Below are 26707 nucleotides of genomic sequence, written 5' to 3'. Positions count from 1 at the left end.
AAAAGGGCATAATCAAATGTTCCCGCGCGAATTTTGGATCCCTATAAAGATCCAGAGCTGATGTGATTTAATTGAGATCAACGTGGCCAAGCCACTGTTTCTGAGCTGGCTACGGGGGTCTCCCTGGGATCCCAGTAATTGTACAATAAAGACACGCTTTGAACCTTGATTTGCGACTCAACTTCTATTCTGCACTGGTAAGGGATATTTCCCTACAACAGACCAATTGGATTGAATGGATTGTTTTTGTGCTCTAAATCTATGTAGAGTGCCGTCTGGAACAAATATGTACATAATTCAGTGATAGCATTGCAATTAGGTCAATTGGGTGAACTCAAAATTAATGCATGGACATTAAGTATGAAGTCACATTTATGACAACTATATTTGTGACGGTTGACTGTGGATAGTTCCTTGTTCTTATAAGTCCACTTACAGTATAGCCAAGGGGATTTTTGCACAGCAGAAACTAGTACATATTGATAGACCAGCATTGCAAACAGGATATTAGGGCACTTTCTTGCAGCAAATTGTAATGTGCTGCTACTGCTACAAACATTGAAATATTCATGCCTACAAGTTTTCATTAATTCTCACTACAAATATTAACCAATAGGCACATTAAAAATAAATAATTGTTTCAGGGAAATAGACCTCCAGATTAGCTTTATTTACTATCTCCATTTCAACTCACTGGAAGGCTATTAAATCAGTATAAAAAGTGTGCCCTGGCATCCGAGTTTATTTCTGCCATGTAAAGATATTATTAGATTACTAAGAACATGAAAGAAGCTTGTTGCATTTATCATCCTGTCCTTTTAAATTCATAAATAATTCTGTGAAAGCACAGATCTTTGGGTTTGCATCACTTTCATAGCATGTGGGTTGAATACCAAGTCTCAATAAGCCATTGTCAGTCCTTGTCTTGGGAAAAATATGAGAATATTAATGCAAAACACATGCCTTTTAAAGGTTTACACCAAACAAGCAAAAACCTGAAGCTCTAAGGAGTCATACCACTGTGCTTGCTGACCTACAGTGGCTTCCAGATAAGCAATGCCTTGATTTTAAAATTTTCATTCTTGTTTATAAATTCCTCCATTATTCTCCCTATCTCTGTAATCTTGTCCAGGCCCAAAAACCTCTGCGATATCTGTACTTTTCTAATTCTGGCCTTTTGAACATGTCACCTTTGGTGGCTGTGTTTTCAGATGCCAAGGCCTGAAGCTCTGGAATTCCCTCCCTAAACCTCTTTGAATCTCAACCTCTCTTTCCTCCTCTAAGACATTCCTTAAACCCTACCTTTTCAACCAAACCTTCGGTCATATGCCCTAATTGCTCCTTATGCGGTTCAGAGTTGAGTTTTGTTTTATAATGCTCCTGTGAAGAGCCCTGGGATGTTTTATTACATTCAAGATGTTATATAAATAAAAGTTATTGTTGTTTATCCAAATCAATTAAAGAGCAGGATATTGTACCACTGTCTGGTTTATTAGCTTATTAGTCTACAAAAGTAGGAACAATGACATGATACTGTACCAGAAATCTCACAGTGGTTAGCACTGCTGCCTCACAGCGCCAAGAACCCGGGTTCAATTCCCGGTTTGGGTTACTGTCTGCATGTTCTCCCCATGTTTGTGTCCATTTTCTCTGGGTGCTCCGGTTCCCTCCCACAGTCCAAAAGACATGCTGCTTAGGTGCATTGGCCATGCTAAATTTTCCCTCCGTGTGTCCGAACAGGCGCTAGAGTGTGGAGACTAGGGGATTTTCACAGTAACTTCATTGCAGTGTTAATGTAAGCTACTTGTGACACTAATAAATAAAAAGAAAGACAGCAATTGATGTAATTTAGATGTGGAAGTTAAAACCTTGCTGCATAGATGAATTTATAGAAAGTGTTTTATTTTAAGCAATGGAAGCTGTGCTGTGTGACCTTCATAATTAGAGATTTCAATTGCAATTGTGTAAAGAAACCCAGTTGTTTACGCAAAACTGGCCTACAATTCCAATAACAAAAGACAGTTATTTATTTGATTAAAAATGGAACCTACTTAATTAACATGAGCTGTTGCAGTTCACTCACATTTAAACCACTTTGTTTACTATTTGTTCCACATCCAATGTTGCAGTTCATCTAAATTTGATGAAAGAAATCAGTTACAAATAAATTGAAATGATAACTATAGTATTAAACTGTACTTTAGTTGTAATCAATTCAATTTATTTGCTCATGCTTTCTTTCAACAAATTTAGTATCAAACTGTATTTATATAATGCTCCTCGTGACACTGCACATTTTGAGAGAAATGCTTGGAGAGTCTGAGCATTAGGCCAGAATAAACGGTATGGGGGCTAGAATTGAGAATATGACAAAGGCATTCAAAATTCTGAAGAAAGAGGGTGAGTGGGCGGTAAGGCAAAGTTTGAGTTTTCCAAACCACGGTGATGTAATATTTGATGGTAGCATCGGGGAGCAGACTGACCAGCCTGCTATTCCACCTGAGGATTATGAACATATGAACAAACAAATTAGGAGCAGGAGTTGGCCATGTGGTCCCTTGAGCCTGCTTCGCCACGCAATAAGATCATGGCTAATCTACTTATGAACACAACTCGACATTCCTGCCTACGCCCAATATCGATTGACTCCCTTGGCAAGAATCTACCTCTGCCTTCAAAATATTCATGATGTGGAGATGCCGGCGTTGGACTGGGGTAGGCACAGTAAGAAGTCTCACAACACCAGGTTAAAGTCCAACAGGTTTATTTGGTAGCAAATACCAGAAGCTTTCGGAGTACAGCTCCTTCGTCAGATGGAGTGGATATCTGTTCTCAAACAGTGCAAACAGACACAGAAATCAAATTACAGAATACTAATTAGAATGCAAATCTCTACAGCCAGCCAGGTGTTAAATGTACAGACAATGTGGGTGGAGGGAGCATTCAACACAGGTTAAAGAGATGTGTATTGTCTCCAGACAGAACAGCTAGTTAAATTCTGCAAGTCCAGGATGCAAGCTGTGGGGGTTACTGATAATGTGACATAAATCCAACATCCCGGTTTAGGCCGTCCTCATGTGTGCGGAACTTGGCTATCAGTTTCTGCTCAACGACTCTGCGCTGTCATGTGTCGTGAAGGCCACCTTGGAGAACGCTTACCTGAAGATCCAAGGATCTTGAAGATCACGGGCATTCAGCCTTGGATCTTCAGGTAAGCGCTCTCCAAGGCGGCCTTCACGACACACGACAGCGCAGAGTCACTGAGCAGAAACTGATAGCCAAGTTCCGCACACATGAGGACGGCCTAAACCGGGATGTTGGATTTATGTCACATTATCAGTAACCCCCACAGCTTGCCTCCTGGACTTGCAGAATTTAACTAGCTGTTCTGTCTGGAGACAATACACATCTCTTTAACCTGTGTTGAATGCTCCCTCCACCCACATTGTCTGTACATTTAAGACCTGGCTGGCTGTAGAGATTTGCATTCTAATCAGTATTCTGTCATTTGATTTCTGTGTCTGTTTGCACTGTTTGAGAACAGATATGCACTCCATCTGACGAAGGAGCTGTGCTCCGAAAGCTTATGGTATTTGCTACCAAATAAACCTGTTGGACTTTAACCTGGTGTTGTGAGACTTCTTACTGTTCAAAATATTCAGCAACCCTACCTCCAAAACCCTCTGGGGAAGAGAGTTCCAAAGACTCACGACCCCGAGAGAAAAACATTCTCCTCATCTCTATCTTAAATGGGAAACCCTTGATTTTTAAACTGTGTCCCCTAGTTCTGAGAAGATCTCCTGATGCAGACTGCTGTTGTTCATCCGCTACTGTAAAGTCCACTTGTAACTCCCCGCGTACCTAAGAAGAATCTAATGGAGATTCCAGGTGCCTCATTCTTTGCTCACATTAGTAATGTGATGGTTTGCAGGTCTGCATGTATCGCCAGTACCTCCTGAATGTGATGCTGGTTCTGGCCTTCCATACGAGTTGCCAATATCACAATGGAGGAAATAGCACATGCAGAAAGAGGGAGATCACTTTGTTCATGCCTTGGATGGACTCCTTCACTGTCCTTGCCAGGGTATGCATACCCGCTGGAAGCTCTACCAGATCTTCACACACCTCCCACTGTACGTTCACCACTTGTCACCTTGGGGATACCTCCAGAGTCTTATTACCAACCTGGGCTCAGAATTAATGTGCACTCCCACACTCTGAGTATTAGATGCTTTGGTTTTCACTGCCTCCAGCAGCTGCTCCAGCTCTTGTGTTGTGCAGAGATTAAACCAATTGGTGCTTCCCTTTCAGCCAACACTCGCAATCCAAAATCAAGTGAGTACCTGAGCTGGTGGAAGATGCAGACCAAGGATGGGACGGTGCATCCTCAGGGTAGCCTCCTGTTCCACAAAGATTGATGTCTGCCTCTCAGGGATGGTGGCTGCTGGGGATGATGGCTGACCTGTTGGAGAAGCCAGAGAGATGTTCAAAAAGAGATTGCTGTATTGCAAGCAGACACCTTCACTATTTAACGCTTGACACAGAGTGATGCCCTCCCTGCCTTCCACTTTCGCAGCAATAATCCCTCAGATTTTCACCTGCCACCTCAAACTCCACCCTTTCCGGGGCCAGCGAATCAATACCCCTAGTGACTGGCCAGCTGCAAGGTGTCCTCCTCCACCTGAGTCATCACTGCCCCATCAGTCTACTCTCAATCCTCAGCACAGTGATGGGAGGTGTCATTGACAGTGTTATCAAGCAGCACATACGTAGCAGTAGGCTGTTCACTGGCACTCAGTTTGTGTTCCACTAAGACAACTCAGTTGCAGACCTCATTCCAAACATGGGCAAAAGAGCTAAATTCAAGAGTGAGGTGAAAATGACTGTCCTTGACAAAAAGTAGCATTTGACTGTATGTGATAGTAAGGAGCCCCATCAAAACTGGAGTCAATGGAAATCAGGGTGAAAAACCTTCTTTGGTTGGAGTCATACCTGGTACAAAGAAAGATTGTTGTGGTTGTTGGAAGTCAATCAGCTCGGTCCCGGAACATCACTGCAGGAGTCCCTCAGGGTAGCTTCCTAGACCCAACCATCTTCAATTGCTTCATCAATGACCTGCCCTCCAACATAAGGTCAGAAATGGGAATGTTCACAATGATTGCACAATATTCAGTACCCTTCACTACTCCTCAGCAGCCCTCCTGAAGCAGTCCGTTTCAGTATGGAGCAAGACCTGGACAAAATTCAGGCTTGTGCTGATAAGTGGCAAGTAATATTTGTGCCACACAAGTGCCAGGCAATAACCATCTATCCATCTTTCCTTGTCATTCAATGGCATTACTATCACTGAATCCCCGACTATCAATATGCCAGGGAGTTGCTATTGACCAGAAACTGAGCTCAACCAGACATAAATACTGTGACTGCTAAAATAGATCAGTGTCTCGGAATGCTATGGCGAATAATTCACATCCTGACTCCCCAAATCCTGTCCACCATCTGCATGGAACAAGTCAGGAATGTGATGGAATACTCTCCACTTGCCTGGATGAGCGCAACTCCACAAGACTCAAGAATCTCGACACCATCCAGAGCAAATCAGCCCGCTTGATTGGCAGCCCTTCCACAAACCTTCACTCTCTCCACTACCGACACACAGTAGCAGCAGTGAGTACTATCTACAAGGTGCACTGTAGCAACTGACCAAGGCTCCTTACAAAGCGCCTTCCAAACCCACAACCACGAGCATCTAGAAGGACAAGGGCAACAGAGACATGGGAACACCACCACCCAGAGGTTCCCCTCCAAGCCACACACCATCCCGACTTGGAAATATATTACTCTCCTTTGCTGGGTCAAATCCTGGAATTTGCTCCCTTACAGCACCATGCGTGCACCTACACTAGAGAACGGCAACTGTTTGAGAAGGCAGCTCACCACCACCTTCAATTAGGGAAGGGTAATAAATGCTGTCCTAGCCGATGAAGCCCACATCCCAGGCCTGAATAACAAAAATTATAATAGTGGATTGAAAATCCCTCAGAATACAGTTTCAATCAGTTCATAGAATCATAGAATCCCTACAGTGCAGAAAGAGGGCCATTCGGTCCATCGAGTCTGCACTGACCACAATCCCACCCAGCCCTATTCCCGTAACCCCACATATTTACCCTGTTAAGCCCCTGACACTAGGGTCAATTTAGCATGGTCAATCAACCTAACCCGCACATCATTGGACAGCTAATGTTTGAATTTTCCCACTGACGTTGAAAACAGTATATACTAACCATACGCTGCTTGGGGCTGTTTTAAAATCGGTTATGTGATCTCAGGTGTTATAATTGAAATATTTGGGATTTACTGTCATAGTTTATGACATTATTGAAATCCTGTCATCAAGTTACAGCCTCGTAAAATAATGCAGGCAACTGTTATTTTATAAGATTTATGGTCAAATCAAGAATTTATGGTCAAATCAAGCCTCTCGGTTCAGATCCACGGTCATAAGTAACATCGAAGTGTAAATGGTGGAGATGCTGTTTGCCATTATGTTTCCAGTGGGCCCATAATTTCCTGGCATGGCTGTTAAATTCCTGAGTGCCGAGGGGTTTCCTCAAGATCTCACTCCACAGCCAGGTTTCAGGGAACACAAATCTTTATTCCGTCTACTCGCTCCATATTCCAAATGACAACCGCCCTCTCAGGGTGGTTCCCTGCCAGCTCACTCTCCACCCTGGGTCACATGACCTGTTCCCTTAAAGTGGCTACGCCCCAACATACATAACAATAGTAATGCTTTAGACTCTATGGGCCCTATTTTACCATTTTGATTCTAAATGCTGGGTGGACTTGAAACTGGGAGTGTTTCAGATCCGACTTTTAGACCCGTTCTCAGATGCCCCCATGCGCACTCTGCCTGAAAAAGTAGCAGCGATTCGGAATCGCACTGCACAAGCCTATGGGCGGGGCAAGACTTAATGCGCCCGAAATGCTGCAGCTCCGATCGGAGCCACAAACTGCACATTCGCCCTCCTGCCATATCGCTCCTGGGCTGGATAATGCTTCCCCCTGGCCCCCACAGACATTGCCCCACTCCCACAACATTAATGATGCCCTCATCCACCCAGTCCCCCGCTACCCAGACAGATTGTGGCCTCCTGCCCCCCCCCTCCCACCCACCCCCCGCTGATCACACGCAGAGTGACAGTGGACCCCCCTGCCCACCCTCCCACCGATCTGAGTGGAGCCATTTGATCCACCTCCCTCTCCCCCCCCCACCACCGACCTGAGTCAGAAGCCATCTGACCCCCTCCCTCCCCTCCACCGATCTGAGTGGAGCCATCTGACCCACCTCCCTCCCTCCCTCCCCCACTACTGATCTGAGTCAGAGAGTCAACTGACCCACCTCCCTCCCCACTCCCCCACCCCACCGATCTGAGTCAGTGAGCCGCCGGAAGCTCGGAACTTACCTCCTCAGAAGCTGGAGCGCCCGAATCGGACCTTTGCGGACCATGTCTGTTTCGTGCCGAATCTGGACGGGTGAACGTAGTGGTAAAGGGGGAAGTGCCGGTAAGTTTGGGAGTCCAGCCCATTAAGTCAATTTAAAAGCATGCAAATGAATGCCAGTTTCGGGTGCAGTCCCGACGGCGGCAATTTTCAGGCCTTGGTAAAGGGGGAACTGGCGCGGACGTGGGCGCGGATCACACTACTCGCCTCACGCCCGACTTTACCAAGTTTTCGCACCCGAAAACGGGCGCAGCTTGATGATAAAATCGGGCCCTATGTAAGAGTTTGTACTAATAAAACTGGCCTTATCAGCACTGTGTTCCCACTCGTGATAAGGATTGTAACATAACAGCAGTTTATTTTTGATACCAAATATTTGTAAGCAGAGGATGAGTGGAATTGTAAAAAGTGGCATGAATTGGTCCAGGCTGGAGTGAGAAAATAATGGCATTTTACACATTTTTACAAGGAACACTTGAGTGCTGTTAAATTTATTGCATGCGGATCTTAAACTTCGTAGACTTAAACTTAGATTTATGCTTGTACAGAAACTCTGTGAAACAAGTCGACTAAAAAAGATTTTTTTTTAACCTAAAAACAGATATAAACAAACAAAATTGTTTTAAATATTTAAATTTTCATTCATGGGCTGTGGCATTGCTGGCAAGGCCAGCATTTATTGCACAATCCTAAATGTCCTTCATTAGATGGTGGTGAGCTACCTTCTTGAATCACCACAGTCCTTGTGGTGTAGGTACACCTATGGTGCCATTGGGGGGTGGAGGGAATGCATTCTAGGATTTTAACTCAGCGACCATGAAGGAACGGTGATATAGTTCCAAGTCAGGATGGTGCGTGATTTGCAAGGGAACTTGCAAATGGTAGTGTACCCACGTACCTGCTGCCCTTATTCTTCTAGATGTTAGAAGTTGCAAGATTGGAAAGTGCTGCTGAAAGAGGCTTGGCAAGTTGCTGCTGTGCTTCTTATAGTACTCATTTTGGTGATGGATGGAGTGAATGTTTAAGTTGGTGAATCAAATGGGCAACTTTGTCCTGCATGGGATCAAGCTACTTGAATGTTATTGGAGAAGCACTCATCCAGACAAGTGGAGAGTATTCCATCACACTCCTGACTTGTGCTTTGTCGATGGTGGACAGGCTTTGAGGAGTCAGAGTTGAGTTACTCCCTGCAGAGTTGTCCTCTGCAGGGCCGGCATGGTGGACTTTGGTTAGCACTGCTGCCTCACATCGCCAGGGACCCAGGTTTGATTCCTGGCTCAGGTCACTGTCTGTGAGGAGACTGCATGTTCTCCTTGTGCCTGCGTGGGTTTCCTCTGGATACACCGGTTTCCTCCCACAGTCCGAAAGACATGCTGGTTAGGTGGATTGGCCACGCTAAATTCTCCCTCAGTGTACCCGAACAGGCGCTGGATGTGGTGGCTAGGGGATTTTCACAGTAACTTAATTGCAGTGTAAATGTAAGCCTACTTGTAACACTAATAAATAAACTTTACTTTAGAATCCCCAACCTCTGATTTGCTTTTGTCGTGTATGGCTGGTCGAGTTAAGGCTCTCATCAATAATGATTCCTAGGGTGTTGATGGTGACGGATTCAGTAATGGTAATGATGTTGAATGTTAAAGGAAGATGCATAAATTCTTTCTAGTTGAAGATGGTCAGTGCCTGGCAGTTGTGTGGTGCAAATGTTAATTGCCACTTATCAGCCTAAGCCAGAATGTTGTCCAGGTCTTGCTGCATTTGGACAGAGAATGTTTTATTATCTGTGGAGTCACAAACAGGACTGAATACTGTGCAATCATTGGTGAACATCCCCACTTCTGAGGGGGAAGGTCATTGACGAAGCAATTGAAATGATTACCCTTCGACCTTGAGAATATCCTGCAGTGATGTCCAAGGGTTGGCCTAAACAACCACAAGAATCTTCCTTAGTGCTCGATTTAATTCCATTAAGAGGACAGCATTCACTCCATTCCCATTGACTTCAGTTTTATTCCACTCCCTTATTGGCACACTCAGTCAAATTCTGCCTTGATTTCAGGAACAATCACTCCTGCCTCACTCTGGAATGTAGCTCTTTGTCCATGTTTGCCCCAAGGCTGTAAAGTAGCCGAGAGCTGAGAGGCTCTGATGAAACCATAACTGAGCATTAGACCGATGGATTGGTAATTGGCTGGTTTGGATTTGCCCTGCCTTTTGTGGACACAACATACCGGCTCTATTCTTCACACTGTCGAGTCAATGCCAATGTTGCAACTGAAATGGAAGAGTTTTACTAGAGGCACGGCTGGTTTTGGAGCACAGGTGTTCAGTGCCTCAGCTGAGATGTGTCAGGGCCCAAAGCCTTGGGTGTGCCAAGTGCACTGAGCTGTATTTTTTGATATCACATGGAGTGCATCAAATTGGCTGAAGACTGATATCTGCGGTGTAGGGGAACTCAGGAAGAAATTGAGATGGATTATCTACTTGGCACTTCTGACTGAAAATGGATGCAAACAATTCTGTCTTGCTTTTTTACTAACATGTTGTCTTCCACCATCATTGGGAATATGAATGTTCCCATTAGTTGTTTTGTTGCTCTGCACATTCATTCCTGATCTTCCAATTGTAAGAAATCAGAGCAGGAGTAGGCCATTCAGCCAATCAAGCCTGTTCTGCCATTCAATAAGATCATGGCTGATCTGATTGTGGCCAACATTTTCTTGCCTGTCCCCCCGAACCCTTGACTCCCTTGTAAATCAAAAATCTATCAAACTCAACTTTGAACATATTCAATGACCCAAACTCCTGCTTTCTGCGGAAGAGAATTCCAAAGACTAACAATGTTAAGAAATGGAATAGGAAAGAAATGTCTCCTCATCTCTGTTCTGACTGGGAGACCTATTATCTTTAAACTGTATCCCCTTGTTCCAGATACCCCCATAAGAGGAATCATCCTCTTACCATCTAACTTGCCAAGCCCCCTCAGAATTTTATGTTTCAGTAAGATTACCTTTCATTTTTCTGATGAGTTTAGAGAACCTACTCAGCTCTCTGTGTAGATGTGTAAACACTCCAAGTAAACACTCTCTGGACTGCTTCCAATGCAAGTATATCCCTCCTTAAGTAAATAGACCAAATCTGTACACATTCCTCCAAGTCTGGTCTCATCAATATCCTGTACAATTATAGCAAGACTTGCCTACTTTTATACTTCATCACCTTTGCAATAAAGGTCAACATTTAATGTGCCTTCCTAATTATTTGCTGTACCTGCATGTGAAGTTTTTGTGATTCATGTACAAGGACATCAGATTCCTCTGTACTGCAGCATTTTGCAGTTTCTCCCCATTTAAATAATATTCAGCTTACTCATTCTTCCTGCCGAAGTGGACAACCTCACATTTTCCCATATTATACTCAATGTGCAAATTTTTTGTCTACTCACCTAACCTATCTATAAACCTTTATGGACTCTCCTCAAAACTTGCTTTCCTATCTACCTTTGTATCATCTGCAAATTTGGCTACAATATTCCAATCGTTAGTGCTTGCCAACATGAAAACGATCCATTTGTTACCACTCTCCTTTTCCTGTTAGTTAGTCAATCTTCTCTCCATGCTATATCACCGGCAACATCATGAGCTCTTATCTTGTGCAATAATTCTGTTTATTTGGCAGAATGTGTCAGGACTGCAGAAGGTAATCTGTTGGTTGTGGAGTTCTTTAGCTCTGTTGATAGCATGTTGCTTCTTCTGTTTAACATGCATGTAGTCCTATGTTGGAGCTTCACCAGGCTGTTTACCTCATTCTTGGGTATGCCAAGTACTTCTCAGGCCATATTCTGCACTCCTCATTGAACCATGGTTGGTCCTTTGGCTTGATGGTAATGATAATGTGTGTGATATTCTGGTGATGAGGTTACAGGTTGTGTTTGAGTACAATTTTGCTGCTGCTGATGACCCTCAGTACTTCATGAATATGCAGCTTTGAACTGCTAGATGTGATCTGAATCTATCCCATTTAGCATGATGGTGGTGTCACCCAACACAATAGAGGGTGACCTCAGGGTGAGTACAGGACTTAATCTCCCCAAGGACTGTGCAGTGGTCATTCCTACTCATGCATTGATGGGTCTGCAACAGTTAAATTTATTAGGACAAGACCAAATTGGATTTTCCTTGCAATTCTCTCACCACCTGCCAAAGGCCCATTCTGACAGATATGTCCTCCATGATGTGACCGCCTCAATCAGTAGCGGTGCTACCAAGTCATTTGTGGTGTTAGGCTGTCACCCACAGCATATTCTTTGCCCTTGTCCCTCTTCCAGATGCATTGAACATGGATGAGTAGTGGTTCATTATCTGAGGGAGGGTAGTAAGAGATAACCAGCAGGAGGTTTCCTTGTCCATGTTTGAAATGATGCTATGGAACTTCATAGGGTCCATATACAATGTTGAGGACAGCCAAGGCCACTCTCTCCTGATTATACAATGTGGTGTTGCCACCTCGGTGGGTCTACCCTACCACTGGGACAGGATATACCCAGGGATAGTGACGGAGAAATTTGGGGCATTGCCTAGATTGTATTATTTGGTGAGCATGACTATGTTAGGCTGTTGTTTAATTGACTCATCTTTTGGACAGCTCTCCCAATCTTGACACAAGGCCCCAGATGTTAATGAGAAGGAATTTGTAGAGTCAATTGGGCTGTGTATGCTTTGTCATGTCCAATGCCTATAGACAAAGACTCGTGGTTCATTTAAAAAAAAAATCCTTAATTGAGTTTTCTTAAAGGCTGTTGAGAGTTTCAATCTCCAAAGGGCATTCTAGAATTGAGATTGGAAAGCCTCATATTCAAGGCCCAGCCTAGTTTCTAGTTCTACAATGCAGTTCCAGACAAAGTTATAGTGGGAGTCTGCTGCAACAGGAATGGGTTTTGGGGGATTATCACTTTCATTCTCACGATAAATGATGGCGGCATTACTAATGCGCTAGTGCTCATGACTAAGTGTATATTCCTATTATGCCATTTACTTAAATAACATAGATGTAGGAGTACCATTGGCTATAATTGAGAAATGGCTGCTTGGTTTTAAGAAAAAGGCTGCTCTGTCAAATCCTTCAATCAAACTGTCTACCTTCAATTATAGCTTCTGTACTCCCACACATCCATTATTACTATAGTCAGTTACATTTTTATTAACAAATGTTGACAGTTTCATTGTTAAAAGCAATAGCTAGTTCTCAGTTGAAGGTCAATGCTGTTGGAACTACTCAGAGGCAGTTAAGAAATGTCAGAGAACTGTTATTTAGCTGACTCATGGGCAGGATTTCGAGGTCAGTGGTGAATGCACAGCATCATTATGCTTGCAGCTGCCCACACACTTTTAGTGCGGCAACTTAGAGTAATTGAAGAGCATTTTAAATGTCGCACCCTCTGCAGGAGATCAGAAGTGGATACAGGGGTAAGAGTGCGCAGGGGTTAAAATATCATAAAATGCTGACATGATTCTTCTGACTGTTGTATTTGACCGGTGTGCATTGCGAGGTGTGCAGGAATCCCCTTGATGCAGGATGGGTCAGCAATGCAAAGTGACTGAGATTTAACCCAGCATTCTTGCTTTAATATGGGTTTCCCAGGCTGTCAGAGTTAACAAGGCGAGAACATGGCAAGGCTTTACAGGACATGCGAGAAAGCTTGTGCATAACAGGACAGCCGGTTCCTTACTTGAGTGAAAGGCTTTTGTTTATGGGACTTGTTCTGAGCTTTCATTGCTTTGAAGGTTTCCAACATTTTAGTGGTCACTTCTGCCACCTTGGACATTTCTGACTTTAATCTGCGCTTCCTCACTGTCAGCCTTTGGGAGCAGCTGTAGCTCTATCTGGAACTCACATCCGAGAAACAAGAGGAGCAGCAACATCAACACCCCAAGCAGCAGGAGCAACCAGTCTTCTCCTCAGCCACCTGCCCTCAACAGAACAGCGGAGATGGGTGCAGAGCTCCAGCTCGAAGGAGGAGATATTGGAGCTTAGACTGAAGATCAGCTTTTAAACCTCACAACAGCAGGCAGAAAATGACGAATGGAAGGAGCCCAAGGCGAAGATAAGACCATGGTCACCTTTACAGCCACAGGAGATACTGTTCTCACTCTGCTCCAAGGCTGTGCTTCCGCCTGCAACAGGTGACAGATTTCAATAAGCTGTGAGTTCTCGGTATTATTTGAACTTAAATTCTACTCGTGTTCATTTGAGACTTTAACCATTTAGACAACAGGTGTCAGTTTGGTGAAGTAACTTAGGAAATCTTTAATAAGTTGTAGATACCTACTAAAGACAGGGCAGGACTTCACTTTTGCTTTCCGGTTCGGCCTTGGGACACAGGTTGAGCGAGACTGGAAAGTCCCGTCCGACATTTTCATTGCCCACTCCAATTCTGTGGCAGGTGGGGCGGTAGAATTCCAGCATCGATCTCTATTCTCTCTCTGTAACTTCTGCTTCCCTCTGGACAGCTGTCACTTACAGCACAACTTGCTCAGTGAAAGCTTCTACTTATTAACTCATTCTTAGCCACAATCCACTGCATGATCAATGATGTTATTGGATTCTGATTGGTCTAAATGAGGCAAGGCTATTTTTAATTGGCTTAATAGGTGCGTGATCAATCTGTGATTGGTCTAGGTGGGCATGATCAGCTTCTAATTGGTTTCTCGAGGTTAATGATTATCTATTAATATCATTTCCCACAGTCCCCTGACTGGCCCTCTAATGTGTCAATTACTTGTGGGACCATCCCTCTCATTAAAGTTTGTTTCTGTTACTTCTTGGTAAGATAAAATAATGTTTTCATATCTTCCTTGCCCGTTTGTTCAGGATGGTGGAAATGTGCTGTCATGCCCCCATGATTGATATCTTGAGCTCATCGTCTCAACATCTCATTTAATTGGTATTAAATCAAACCCCTATCAGTGACTTTATCTTTTGGGCAGGTTATTTGCAAGTTGCTGTCGCTTCTCTCTGTTGTTACTTGGAATGAGTTATTTGACTTTTAAAACAAAGAATAAAATGGTAAAGTTGCTTATAACTTTAAAACTAAGAAAGAAATTTAGAAAGTACTGATATGAAATATTATGCATAGAATGTACATGAGAATAGTTTTTATGTCTGCTTTTACTTGAGATAAATCAGCATGCAATGTCTAAGAACATGGATTGAGATGTCTAATTGATCCGTTGGACTGAATTAAAACAGATGCTGGGAAAGCTGGTGGTGATTGTCGGGGGTGGGGTGGGGGAGAGAAGGAATGTCGGCGGTTATTGTCTGGAGGTGGGAGAAGGAGGGAATGCCGGCGGTTATTGTCAGGAGGTGGGAGAAGGAGGGAATGCCGGTGGTGATTGTCGAGGGGTGGGAGAGGGAGGGAATGCTGGCGATTATTGTCGGGGTGTGGGTGGAGGGAGGGAGGGAATACCAGTGGTGATTGTCGAGGGAGGGAATGTCAGCGGTTATTGTCAGGGGGTGGGAGAGGGAGGGAATGCCGGTGGTGATTGTCAGGGAGTGGAGGAGGGAGGTAATGCTGGCCGTTATTGTCAGGGAGTGGAGGAGGGAGGGAATGTCAGTGGTGATTGTCGGGGGTGGGGGAGGGAGAGAATGCTGGTGGTTATTTTTGGGGAGGGGATGGATTTTTGGGGAGGAGCTGGTTCTTCGGTGCAGAGGGAATACTGAGGAAGGTAGATGGCTCCATATCAGTAATCATTCAACCTTGAAATATTACATCACTGCCTTAAGGCCATATGTTCTTTGTCCCTTTGAGTCAAGTTTGAGTATGATGCCAAGACCACATCATGTGATGAGCTTGTGCCCCAGAATTCAACATGAAACCATATTGGATTGACATACTTCGATTGTGCACAAACTAAACTAAAACTAATCATTAATCATCAGGTTTCCTATAAAGTGCCTCCTTTGTGTAACAGAGGTATCACCTAAACCATTCTTCACTGTAATGGAAGTGGAAAGCTTGTTCTGTGAAGAGCCTGGGGATACGTCCTCCTGGGAGAGCTCTTCTATCCTTCCTCCTCCTCCCCCTGCAAACAACCTGTCCTCTTTTCTGTGTTGTCTCACATTTCCTGACATGCTGTAGACCAAGGAGGATAGAACATACAGCACCCATGGGTGGGGGCAAGTGGTCTGAGCAGAACAAAGGTCTTATCACATGCTGCACCACTCCTGTAGACTATGGTAATACTCAACTAGCAGCACCCCAAACACTTCCACTAACTCAACAACAGCTAGCAGAAACCAGCAGCAACTACCCTGAATGTGATCTTTTTAACTAGCTCTGCTGCGTGCTCTTTCCTACGCTGAACACGTGTTAAGATATGGTGTTAGCTGAAGCATTCAGGTCAAAAATGGCAGTGCAGGCACCAGGTCAACGTTATATTTTGGAAAGTCTTTAAAGAGTGGAACTGCATACCACTCACTGCCCTGCTGAAATGAATGATTTGTGCTCACGGGAAGAAAAGCAAAAAACAACTGGAACGACTCAGCAAGAACTGTGGAGAAACAAAACAAGAGTTAGCATTTCAGGTCACGGACCATTCTCTTTTTTGTAATGCAGGGCATCAGAAGAGTCAAAGAATCCCTACCGTGCAGAAGGGGGTCATTTGGTCTATCGAGTCTGCACCGACCACAATCCTACCCAGCCTCTATCCCCGTTACCCGACTTATTTACTCTACTAACCCCTGACACTAGGGTCAATTTAGCATAGCCAATCAACCTAACCCGCACATCTTTGGACTGTGGGAGGAAATCGGAGCACCTGGAGGAAACCCACGCAGACACGGGGAGAACGTGCAGACTCTACACAGACAGTGACCCAAGCCAGAAATTGAACCAAGGTCCCTGGCACAGTGAGGTAGCATTGCTAACCACTGTGCCACCGTGCCGCCCTAAAGTCACATATAGGTGGGAAGTGACTGGACAAAGGAAGATGGAACAGAGTCAAGGTAGGAAAAAATAAGTTCAATAAAGCAGGAACAGGATAATACATTGGGTGTTCCAGGACAGCCCTGCTGTGGATGTTGGGAAGGAGGTAGAAGCAGGCTGTTAGGGTCGGGGGATGATGAAGTGAGAGATTGTGGAGGAAAAGATTGGCAGAGGCGATAAGGGCAGTGACGGTCCTGGAAACAATGCTTTGAAGTTCAGTGGTGCAAGTATGTTTCCTGGGGAAGTAGGATTAAGCGTCAGAGAGTTGGTGCTCAGCCACTGTCAGGCAGTGGTCAATTGGGCAGGCAACAACAACACCACCCTTGTCATCAGGTTTGATATTGATGTCAGGATGAGACCTCAGCAAGCAGAGTGCATCAAGTTCAGCGAGAAACAGGTTAGAGTGAGTGAAGGGAGTAGAGAAATCAAGATGGTCGATGTCATACCAACAATTCTCAAATTAAAGATCAAAAGCAGTTAAGAGACCAGAGGACAGGCTCCAGGTGGAGAGATAATACATGAGATGGGTGAAGGGCTTGCTGATTGGGGGGAGGACTTCTGGGCAAAGAAGTGAGCAGGGCGGCTCATTGACCTGAAACTTGTGTCCCTCTCCATAGGTGCTGTGTTACCTGCTGAATCTTTTCAGCATTTTTCTGGATTAGAATTCCTGCATTCAGGAATTCTCCGAAAGTATGCTTTCCCTGCTTTACAGGTGATTCCCAAATTTTTGGAAGGCATTTTTCATTCTTTGAACTTTGTCCAATTTGATCCAGGCTTGCAGGCAGCTCCAAATCCCTTTCAGTGGGCACCAGAGACAGGTCTCTGCCCAGCAGCCATGCAATAAGGCTGGGCGGCTTTTAATGTGCTGCAGGGGCAAAGTTTCTACTGGGGGGTGGTGGGGGGAACTGACCTGAGACATGGAATGGAGCTGCACAGCAAGGGCTCCACTGGGGGATAGAGGGTAAAAGTGGGGAAGGATGCACTCAAACACATAACTGGGGGCATTGGGGCATTAAGGATCTATCTTCAGTGGCAGGATGGGGAACGAGTCAGTTACAAAAGGACACAAGTGACTTTGGGCCAGAATGGGAATATTGCTCAGTGAAGAAATGCTTCGATGGTGAACTTGCAAAGTCTGTCCTTGCCACTGTCCAGCCAGCGGGAGGGCATGTCAGTCCAGTTTCAGTCATGCCCAGGATGTTGTGCACAGTACGTTGTCATAATATCACACACACTAGATCAGGGGTTTCTGGCAGCATACTGGGCTGTAGATAGTATGCTTTGTTAGGGAAGGCATCTGCAGCCTTTAGATAGGGAAAAGGTATTTTGGGGATATTAAAGGCTGTTGGGGCAGGGCTACATGTCAGATTGTGCAAGTGTCCCCAAGATGGGGAGGAGTGAAGTCTACATAGGCACATCTACCTCACCATGTTCCAGGGTAACAAAAGGATATCCACCACAATAATGATGGGATCAGGGAATATAGGGAAAGGAGTTGGGAAAATCAAATTTGCAGAGGTAGCCATGAGGAAGAATTCATAGCATGTATTCAAGACAGTTTCCTAGAACCATATGTTGTGGATTCAAACAGGGATCAGGCTATCTTGGACTTAGTAATGTGTAATGAGGCATGTTTAATAAAAAAATCTCAGAGTAAAAGATCCCTTAGGAAATAGTGACCATAACATGATAGAATAACTTGGAAAATCAGAAATGCGTTTGCCAGCCAGGAGTGTATACGAGCTCTGAGTATGAGCTCATAGCATGAAAACCTTGCTGGATGACAGAGAGCACATGGAGTTGCACAATATATGGCCCTTCTCCATGTGTAAGCGCATCTCTCATTGGACATTACATATTCACCTTTCAAGAAATGCAGTCAAGATTGAAAAACACCTCTTGCACAACCAAGAATGAGCATAACATGACCCTGCAAAGCATGTGAACAAGCACACTTACCAATAAGATGAAGGCATCAACAATGTTGAGAATAATCTGAAAAAGGGACATTCACTGTGGTAATATACAAACACACTCATAGACAAGAGACCGGTGATAATGATATCTGTGATAAGTGGAGGCAGGCATTACAGTAACATGCCTGATTGACAGCAACACAGCTCATCAGAAAAAGGAAGCATACACAAGAGGAGATATGAAATGAATGTGATTCTATTGTTGTGAGAACTCATTCCACCATTGTGCTTCTAAATTTTTCTAATATTCCTAATCGCACTGCTACATCTGGATGCATTCCGACATCCTCAGCAGAGATGGGGCCAGTCTGCTGACAGCTAGGCCCTGTTGCCTATGATGACTTTGGTGAGTATCCTTTGGAAGGCTGAGGTCTGGAGGTCCCCAGCCTGCTTTGGATTTCGTGCTGTGTGTCAGGTAGACCATACAATCACAACCCCATCCCATGATTACCCATCCAAGCTCTCATTTCCCGACTAATGACGGCCTCCCCACGCCCGCTACTACCCTCCACCTCCCATGACCACTCAACTACCCCCCCACTGGCCTGATCACCCAACCCTCCTGGCCCCCAAACTAGTTCCGACCACCCTGCCACCATTACCCATCCTGCCGACTACCCAACCCCCGAGACCCGCCTCATTCACCTGCCTTCCTCACTTACCTTCTCTCCTATGAAAGTGGCTGGGACCTTTAAATTTACCAGTTTTATGGCAGCTAGAAAGGGGTTGTGACAGCACATTCTCAGACGCTGCAGCACTGCACAGAAAGGACTCCAGGAGTAGTCGTGCTTTACATTTCTCAGTCTCGGAAGTGCAGGCAAGAAATAGACAGTTCCAGGCTAGAGTAAATACAAAAGAACGGAGTGGTAATCCAACAGTGATTCCCACTCCATGGAAGATTTGGCCCATGGTTTCCCAACCATCAATGTGATGTTAGTGTCCCTTTAAGAAAGGGTTTTTTTTAAAACATGATTTCTGTAGCTCTCACAGTTTCAGTGATGTCATTGTCGTTGGCTTGATTACGATGAGTCCTTTTATTGCTTCCTAAATAGTTTAAATGGGTTTGTTTGTGTTTACTCTGGGATTAGTTTTATGATCCTGCATTGTTAGGAGAAAAGGTCATGTGTTTTTGGACAGTTTTTTTTCCTTTCCAGTGAGTTTATGGTTTCAGTTTTGTAAGTTAACCAACATTACTAAAATAGATGATCTGATTATTTATTCCATTGCTGTTTATGAGATTTCGTGCGCAGATTGTCTACTCCATTTTCCTATACTACAATGGTGACAGCGCTTTAGATATATTTCATTGCATATGACACACTTGTTGATTATTATCAGGGTTTTTGATATAATGATTTGGAACAGTGTGGTGAACCATCGTTGGTTCCCATTGGATAGTACTGAGCCAGGACTGGCCAGTACTACAAGGATGTATATATGTTACTGTTGGATTGTACTACTGTTGCTGTTGGGTTAGGGTGGGGTTGTTACACCTGTGTTTGTTACTGTTGTGGCACATCCCAGTCGGGCTCCGCCTCCTGGGAGAGGTATAAGAGTCCCTGCTCTGGCCGGGACCCCTTCAGTCTGGGATAGTGTACTTAAGTTCTGATAGCTTTATTAATAGTTAATAAAAGCCTTCATTTACTGAAGCTTCGAGCCTCGTGTCTAAATTGATGTGCATCAAACAGGTTTGGCCAAATGGTTTCTGGAGCCTGCTTTTCCATTCAGTAAAATCATGGTTGATCTCAGAGCTTAATTTCACCTTCGGATATTCCTTCACTCCCCTTGAGATCAAAGGTCCTCCAACTGAGCATCCACAGTCCCCTGGAGTCAAAAATTCACAATGCCCTGAGTAAAGACATTCCTCCATTTCTCAGTCTTAACTGATCAACCCCTTATCCTGATTTCCCCCCAATCCTCTTCCTGCACCCAGTGGTCCTTTCAGACAGACTTCTGCCTATTTCCCATAGCTAGTATCACTAGTCTGTCACTAGGGTTTTATAGCTCGAGGGCACCACTCCACACCAAGCATGGTTGACTAGGTTTCTCTCCCACTCTTACTGCCAACCATTGGCATGTTTGGAAGGATTTGCAGCTTGACACTCAACCTGTTTGACCGCGTATGAACTCACCTTCATTGACCATCAAGTCCTGGGGTGGGATTCGAACCTAGAGCTTCTGGCTCAGAGGCAGAGATGCTACCCACTGTGCCACACGACCTCTTCCCTTTATCCTGACACTATCCCCATAAGTCTAGATTCTCAAGTCAGGGGAAACAATCTTTCAGCATCTACCCTGCCAAGTGCTCTCAGAATCTTCCATGTGAGCCATTTTTTAAAAATCCCAATCTGACGCAATGAGAAGATCCAAAAAAAATTTCTTTCAAATGGATTCAGAGGCTGGAATGAAAAGGAGACCACCAGACTTGGCCTAGTCTTTCAAAAGTGCTAAATTATAATCTTCCATCAGCTAATTAAAACAATACACTGCATCCAACGCAACTAACATGGCTGGTCCTATTTTGAAAATGTCTTAGGAGCCCAGTGAAATGTTATAGACTCTCACCTGAGACAAATCCTTTGGAACACTCCCTTTCCTGCAAGAATATCAATACCCTGTACACTATGCTCACTTCAAATACAGGAAAGCTGATTGTGACTCAGGAATAAAACATCAGTGGTTATCTCACAAGAATGGCAAGCAATGGATTTCAGCAAAGCCTTTGACAAGGTCCCACATGGGAGACTTGTAAAGAAGGTAAATGCACATGGGATACAGGATAACCTGATAAAATGGATTCAAAATTGGCCCAGTTGTAGGAGACATGGTGATGACAGATGGCTGCTTTAGAGACTGGAATGATGTGGAGATGCTGGCGTTGGACTGGGGTAAACACAGTAAGAAGTTTAACAACACCAGATTAAAGTCCAACAGGTTTATTTGGGAGCAAATGCCACCAGCATTCGGAGCGCTGCCCCTTCGTCAGGTGGAGTCGAGAAATGCTCACAAACAGCAGTATTGTTTCCAGACAATACACATCTCTTTAACCTGTGCTTAATGCTCCCTCCATTCACATTGTTTGTACCTTTAAGACTTGATTATCTGTAAAGACTGCATTCCAATCATTATTCTGTAAATTGAGTTTGTGTCTCTGTATGCCCTGTTTGTGAGCATTTCTCCACTCCACCTGACGAAGGGGCAGCGCTCCGAAAGCTAGTGGCATTTGCTACCAAATAAACCTGTTGGACTTTAACCTGGTGTTGTTAAACTTCTTACTTAGAGACTGGAAGCCAGTGTCCAGTGGTGTACCACAGGGATCTGTGTTGGGCCTCCTGTTATTCGTCATTTATATAAATGACATAGATGACTACGTGGGGGGTAGGATTAGTAAGTTTGCGGATGACACAAAGATTGGCCGGGTGGTTAAGCGGAGTGTCTTGGGCTACGAGAAGATATAGACGGAATGGTCAAATAAGCAGATAAGTGGCAGATTGAATTTAACCCTAAAAAGTGTGATGTGTTACACTTTGGAAGGAGTAATTTGACAAGGAAGTACTCAATGAATGGTAGGACACTAGGAAGTTCTGTTGAACAAAGGGGCCTTGGCATGTTTGTCCACAGATCTCTGAAGGCAGAAAGGCAGGTTACTAGGTGTGGTGAACCATAGATGGTTACCACTATGGGTACTGAACCATAGATGGGTATCACTATGGGTACTTGTACATATGTTACTCTTGTTACTGTTGGGGTTAGGGTTGGGATGTTTCACCTGTTAGCATTGTTCTGTGGTACACTCCGTTTGGCTCCGCCTTCTTATAGGAGTATAAAGGTCACTGCCACTTCCTAGTGACCCTTTAGTCTGGGATAGTATTGTTAAGCAGTGTGCTCTATTCTTGTTGCGAATAAAAGCCTTTATTTCCCGAGTACGATCTAGCCTCTCGAGTGAATTAATCACGCATCAATTTTATTCGCAACAAATTTTGTTCAAAAAAAATGGAGCAGATGCTTAAACCCGATTGGCTAACCTTGGATCCGCGTGTCGCGGGAGCGTCGAACACTTTCGACCACTGGTTGAAGTGTTTCCAGGATTACATCGACGCCTCGACAGCAGTCCAGACTGACGCCGATAGATTGCGGGTCCTCCACGCAAGGGTGAGCGACACTGTGTATGCAACAATCCGTGATTCCCAAGATTACAAAGAGGCCATCGAATGACTCAAAAAGCTGTACCATAAACCGCCAAACGAAATCCATGTTCGTCACCTACGAGCCACTCGACGGCAGCAGCCCGGCGAAACGACGGGACAGTACCTGCGCGAACTTCAGCAGCTCGCCAGAGCCTGCAATTGCAAGCCAGTGTCGGCTACTCAATACACTAACGATCTGATCCGAGATGCGTCCGTGGCGGGAATCGGCTCATCCTATATTCGCCTGCGGCTGCTAGAGCAGGGTAACTTGGACCTGGCCAAGATGGTAGAATTGGCTGATGCGATGGAAACGGCCTCCAGAAGTCTTGAAAACTACCCCACCGACCACGTGGGAACATTGTGGCAAGTGCAGCCACCACCTCAACTGTACCCGGCGGCGCCTCGGAACTGTGCGATCATGCTCTCGACGTCAGACCTGATGGCTGCGGCAGCTCCAGGAGGCCCATGGTGCTATTTCTGTGGATTGGCGAAGCACCCTCGTCAGAGGTGTCCGGCCAGGACGGTATTTTGCTTCGCTTGTGGGAAGAAAGGGCACGATGCAAAAGTGTGCCGAGCAAAGCCCCCTTCCAAGCCAAGCAGTGGTGCGTGTGACTCCCCAGGATCCGTCTCCTCGTCTCCGGCCTCGTCGATGTCTTCCACCACGTGCGATTCACGGGCGCTGCCATTTCTGATGACGACGACGCAAGACATGTGCGACCTGCGGGTGCCGCCGTTTTCAACGCCATCGACCACGTGCGATTCGTGGGCGCAGCCATTTTGGTCGACACCGGCCACAGAAGACCAGCAGGGGTCCTCATTGTCGACTATCTCAGCTGCCTGCAGTTACACTCGGGATCCAACAGTGGCGTCAATCATCCTGGACCAGGCCAAGCCTCACAGACTCGACAAGTCCATGATGGACATAGAGGTAAACGGGCACCTGACACATTGTCTGTTTGACAGCGGGGCACGGAGAGTTTCATCCATCCGGATACCATGAAACGGTGCGCTCTCCGCGTGCAAACTGTCAGGCAGACAATCTCTATGGCGTCGAGGTCCCGATCTGTTATTGTTCTTGGGAGCTGTGTGGTAACCTTAATGGTGCGGGGCACATTTTTTGAGAACTTCAGCCTCCTCGTGTTACCGCACCTTTGCGCTCCGGTACTCCTGGGGCTAGACTTTATGGTCCACCTGAAGAGTGTGACCCTGCAGTACGATGGGCCACTCCCTCCACTTTCAGTGGGTGAACAGCAGCCTCCAAATTGTCCAGCGCGCTCCACGTGCAGTCTCTCGACACTCAAAAGTACCCCGCCTTCCTTATTTGAAAATCTCGTGCCAGGCTGCAAGCCCATCGCAACTAAGAGCAGGCGTTACAGCGCTGAGGATCGGATCTTTATTCGATCTGAGGTTCAGTGGCTCCTTAGGGAAGGGGTCATCCAACATAGCACTAGCCCATGGAGAGCACAAGTCGTGGTGGTCAAGACTGGAGACAAGCCCCGGATGGCCATAGACTATAGTCAGACCATTAATAGGTACACGCAGCTGGACGCGTATCCTCTCCCGCGCATATCTGACATCGTCAACCAGATTGCGCAGTACCGGGTGTTCTCCACCATCGACTTGAAGTCAGCCTACCACCAGCTCCCCATTTGCCCAGAGGACCGAAAATACACGGCCTTTGAGGCGGATGGCCGTCTCTACCACTTCTTAAGAGTCCCTTTCGGCGTCACTAATGGGGTCTCGGTCTTCCAGCGGGAGATGGACCGAATGGTGGACCAAAACAGGCTACGGGCTACCTTCCCGTACCTGGACAACGTCACTATCTGCGGCCATGACCAGCAGGACCACGACGCCAACCTCCAGAAGTTTTTACGCACTGCGTCTCTCCTGAACCTGACCTATAACAGGGAGAAGTGCGTATTCAGCAAGCACCGCCTAGCAATCCTCAGATACGTGGTGGAAAACGGGGTCATCGGCCCCGATCCAGACCATATGCGTCCCCTCCTTGAACTTCCCGTACCCACTAGCATCAAAGCACTGAGAAGATGCTTAGGTTTCTTTTCGTATTATGCACAGTGGGTTCCCAATTACGCGGACAAAGCCCGTCCGCTCATAAAGTCTACCTCTTTTCCCCTGACAGCAGAGGCTCACCTAGCCTTTGAAGGGATAAAAGCCGACATCGCGAAAGCCACGATGCACGCTGTCGATGAGTCCATCCCCTTCCAGGTGGAGAGTGATGCATCTGATTTCGCCCTGGCCGCCACACTTAACCAGGCGAGCAGGCCCGTCGCCTTTTTCTCTCACACCCTCCAAGGCCCTGAAATTCGGCACTCCTCTGTGGAAAAAGAGGCTCAGGCCATTGTGGAGGCCGTACGGCATTGGCGCCATTATTTGGCTGGAAAACGATTTACCCTGCTCACGGACCAGCGGTCCGTGGCCTTCATGTTCAACAAAAAGTTCTATATAAGTCAGTTAGTTGGGAGGTTAGTCCTCTTGTTGCTGTGGAGAAAGGCAGAGCTGTGACTGGTGACAGGATTTTTGGGGTAAGAATTAGTTTTAAGTACTTTTCCGCGGGTGTTATTTATTTATTTAATTTAGTTTTAAATTTTGGCGCGCAACCGGCAGTGGCCGCGGGGTTTACTGGGAAGGGTCTCTTGAGTTTTTTTTTTAGTGCACAGGAGGTTTAAAAGGCAGGTCCCACTATCTAGCGGGCAGCGTTGGGAGCGGGCAGCGGAGTGAGACGGAGCTGAGTGAGAACTGAGGGGCTTCGGCTCATCGGGCTTAGGCAGAAAGGGCGAGCAGGGGTGAGTTTCTTATTTTTAAAAAAAATTTATTTATAAGTTACTTTTCTCCGGGTACCTTGGTAGAAATAATTTGGAACAGAGAGGAATAATCTTCATTCACTTTTTTCCCTGTGTTTAAAAGGGCAATTATGACTGTCAGGCCAGTATGTTGTTCCCAATGTAGGATGTGGGAGGTCCTGGAGGCTCCTAGCCTCCCAGACGACCATATCTGTGCTGGGTGTGTTGAGCTGCGGTTCCTAAGGGACCATGTTAGGGAACTGGAATTGCAGCTCGAGGACCTTCGCCGGGTTAGGGATAGTGAGGAGGTCATTGACAGGAGCTATCGGCAGGTGGTCACACCGGGACCACGGGAGGAGGGTAACTGGGTAACAGTGAGGAAGGAGAAAGCTCGGGTGATGGTGAGCACCCCGGTGGATGTGCCCCTTAATAATAAGTACTCCTGTCTGAGTACTACTGGGGTGGACAGCCCACCTGGGGGAAGCAGCGGTGGCAGTGTCTCTGGAGCTGAGCCTGGCCCAGTAGTGCAAAGGGGTAAGGAAAGGAGGGTAGTGCTAATTGGGGACTCTACGGTGAGGGGGTCAGATAGGCGTTTTTGCGGACAAAGACGGGACTCTCGGATGGTGGTTTGCCTCCCTGGTGCAGGGGTCCGGGATGTCTCTGGTCGAGTCCCAGAAATCCTGAAGGGGGAGGGAGAGGAGCCCAAGGTCGTGATGCATATAGGTACTGCTGACATAGGTAGGAAGAGGGAAGGGGTCATGAAAAGAGAATATAGGGAGTTGGGTAGACAGCTGAGAAAGAGGAATGCAAAGGTAGTAATCTCGGGATTGCTGCCTGGGCCGCGGGAGAGTGAGAACAGGAATCGGTGGAGAATTAATGCGTGGCTGAGGGACTGGAGCAAGGGACAAGGATTTGGGTACTTGGATCATTGGGACCTCTTTAGGGGCAGGTGTGACCTGTTTAAAAAAGACGGGTGGCACTTGAATCCCAGGGGGACCAATATCCTGGCGGGAAGGTTGGCTAAGGCTACTGGTGAGACTTTAAACTAGAAAGGTTGGGGGGAGGGAATCGAAATGAGGGGACTGAGAGCGAGGAGGTTAGCTCGCAAATAGATAAGGAATGTAGACAGGGTAAGAGGGAGGTTAGACGAGTGAGGGAGAAGGGAAGTGCTCAGGCTGAAGGTCTGAGATGTGTCTATTTTAATGCCAGGAGTGTAGTGAATAAAGTGGATGAGCTTGGAGCGTGGATTGCTGC

Source organism: Mustelus asterias, chromosome 1 (assembly GCF_964213995.1).
Source record: "Mustelus asterias chromosome 1, sMusAst1.hap1.1, whole genome shotgun sequence".
Taxonomy (NCBI): Eukaryota; Metazoa; Chordata; class Chondrichthyes; order Carcharhiniformes; family Triakidae; genus Mustelus; species Mustelus asterias.
Note: the sequence above shows the minus strand (reverse complement) of the source record.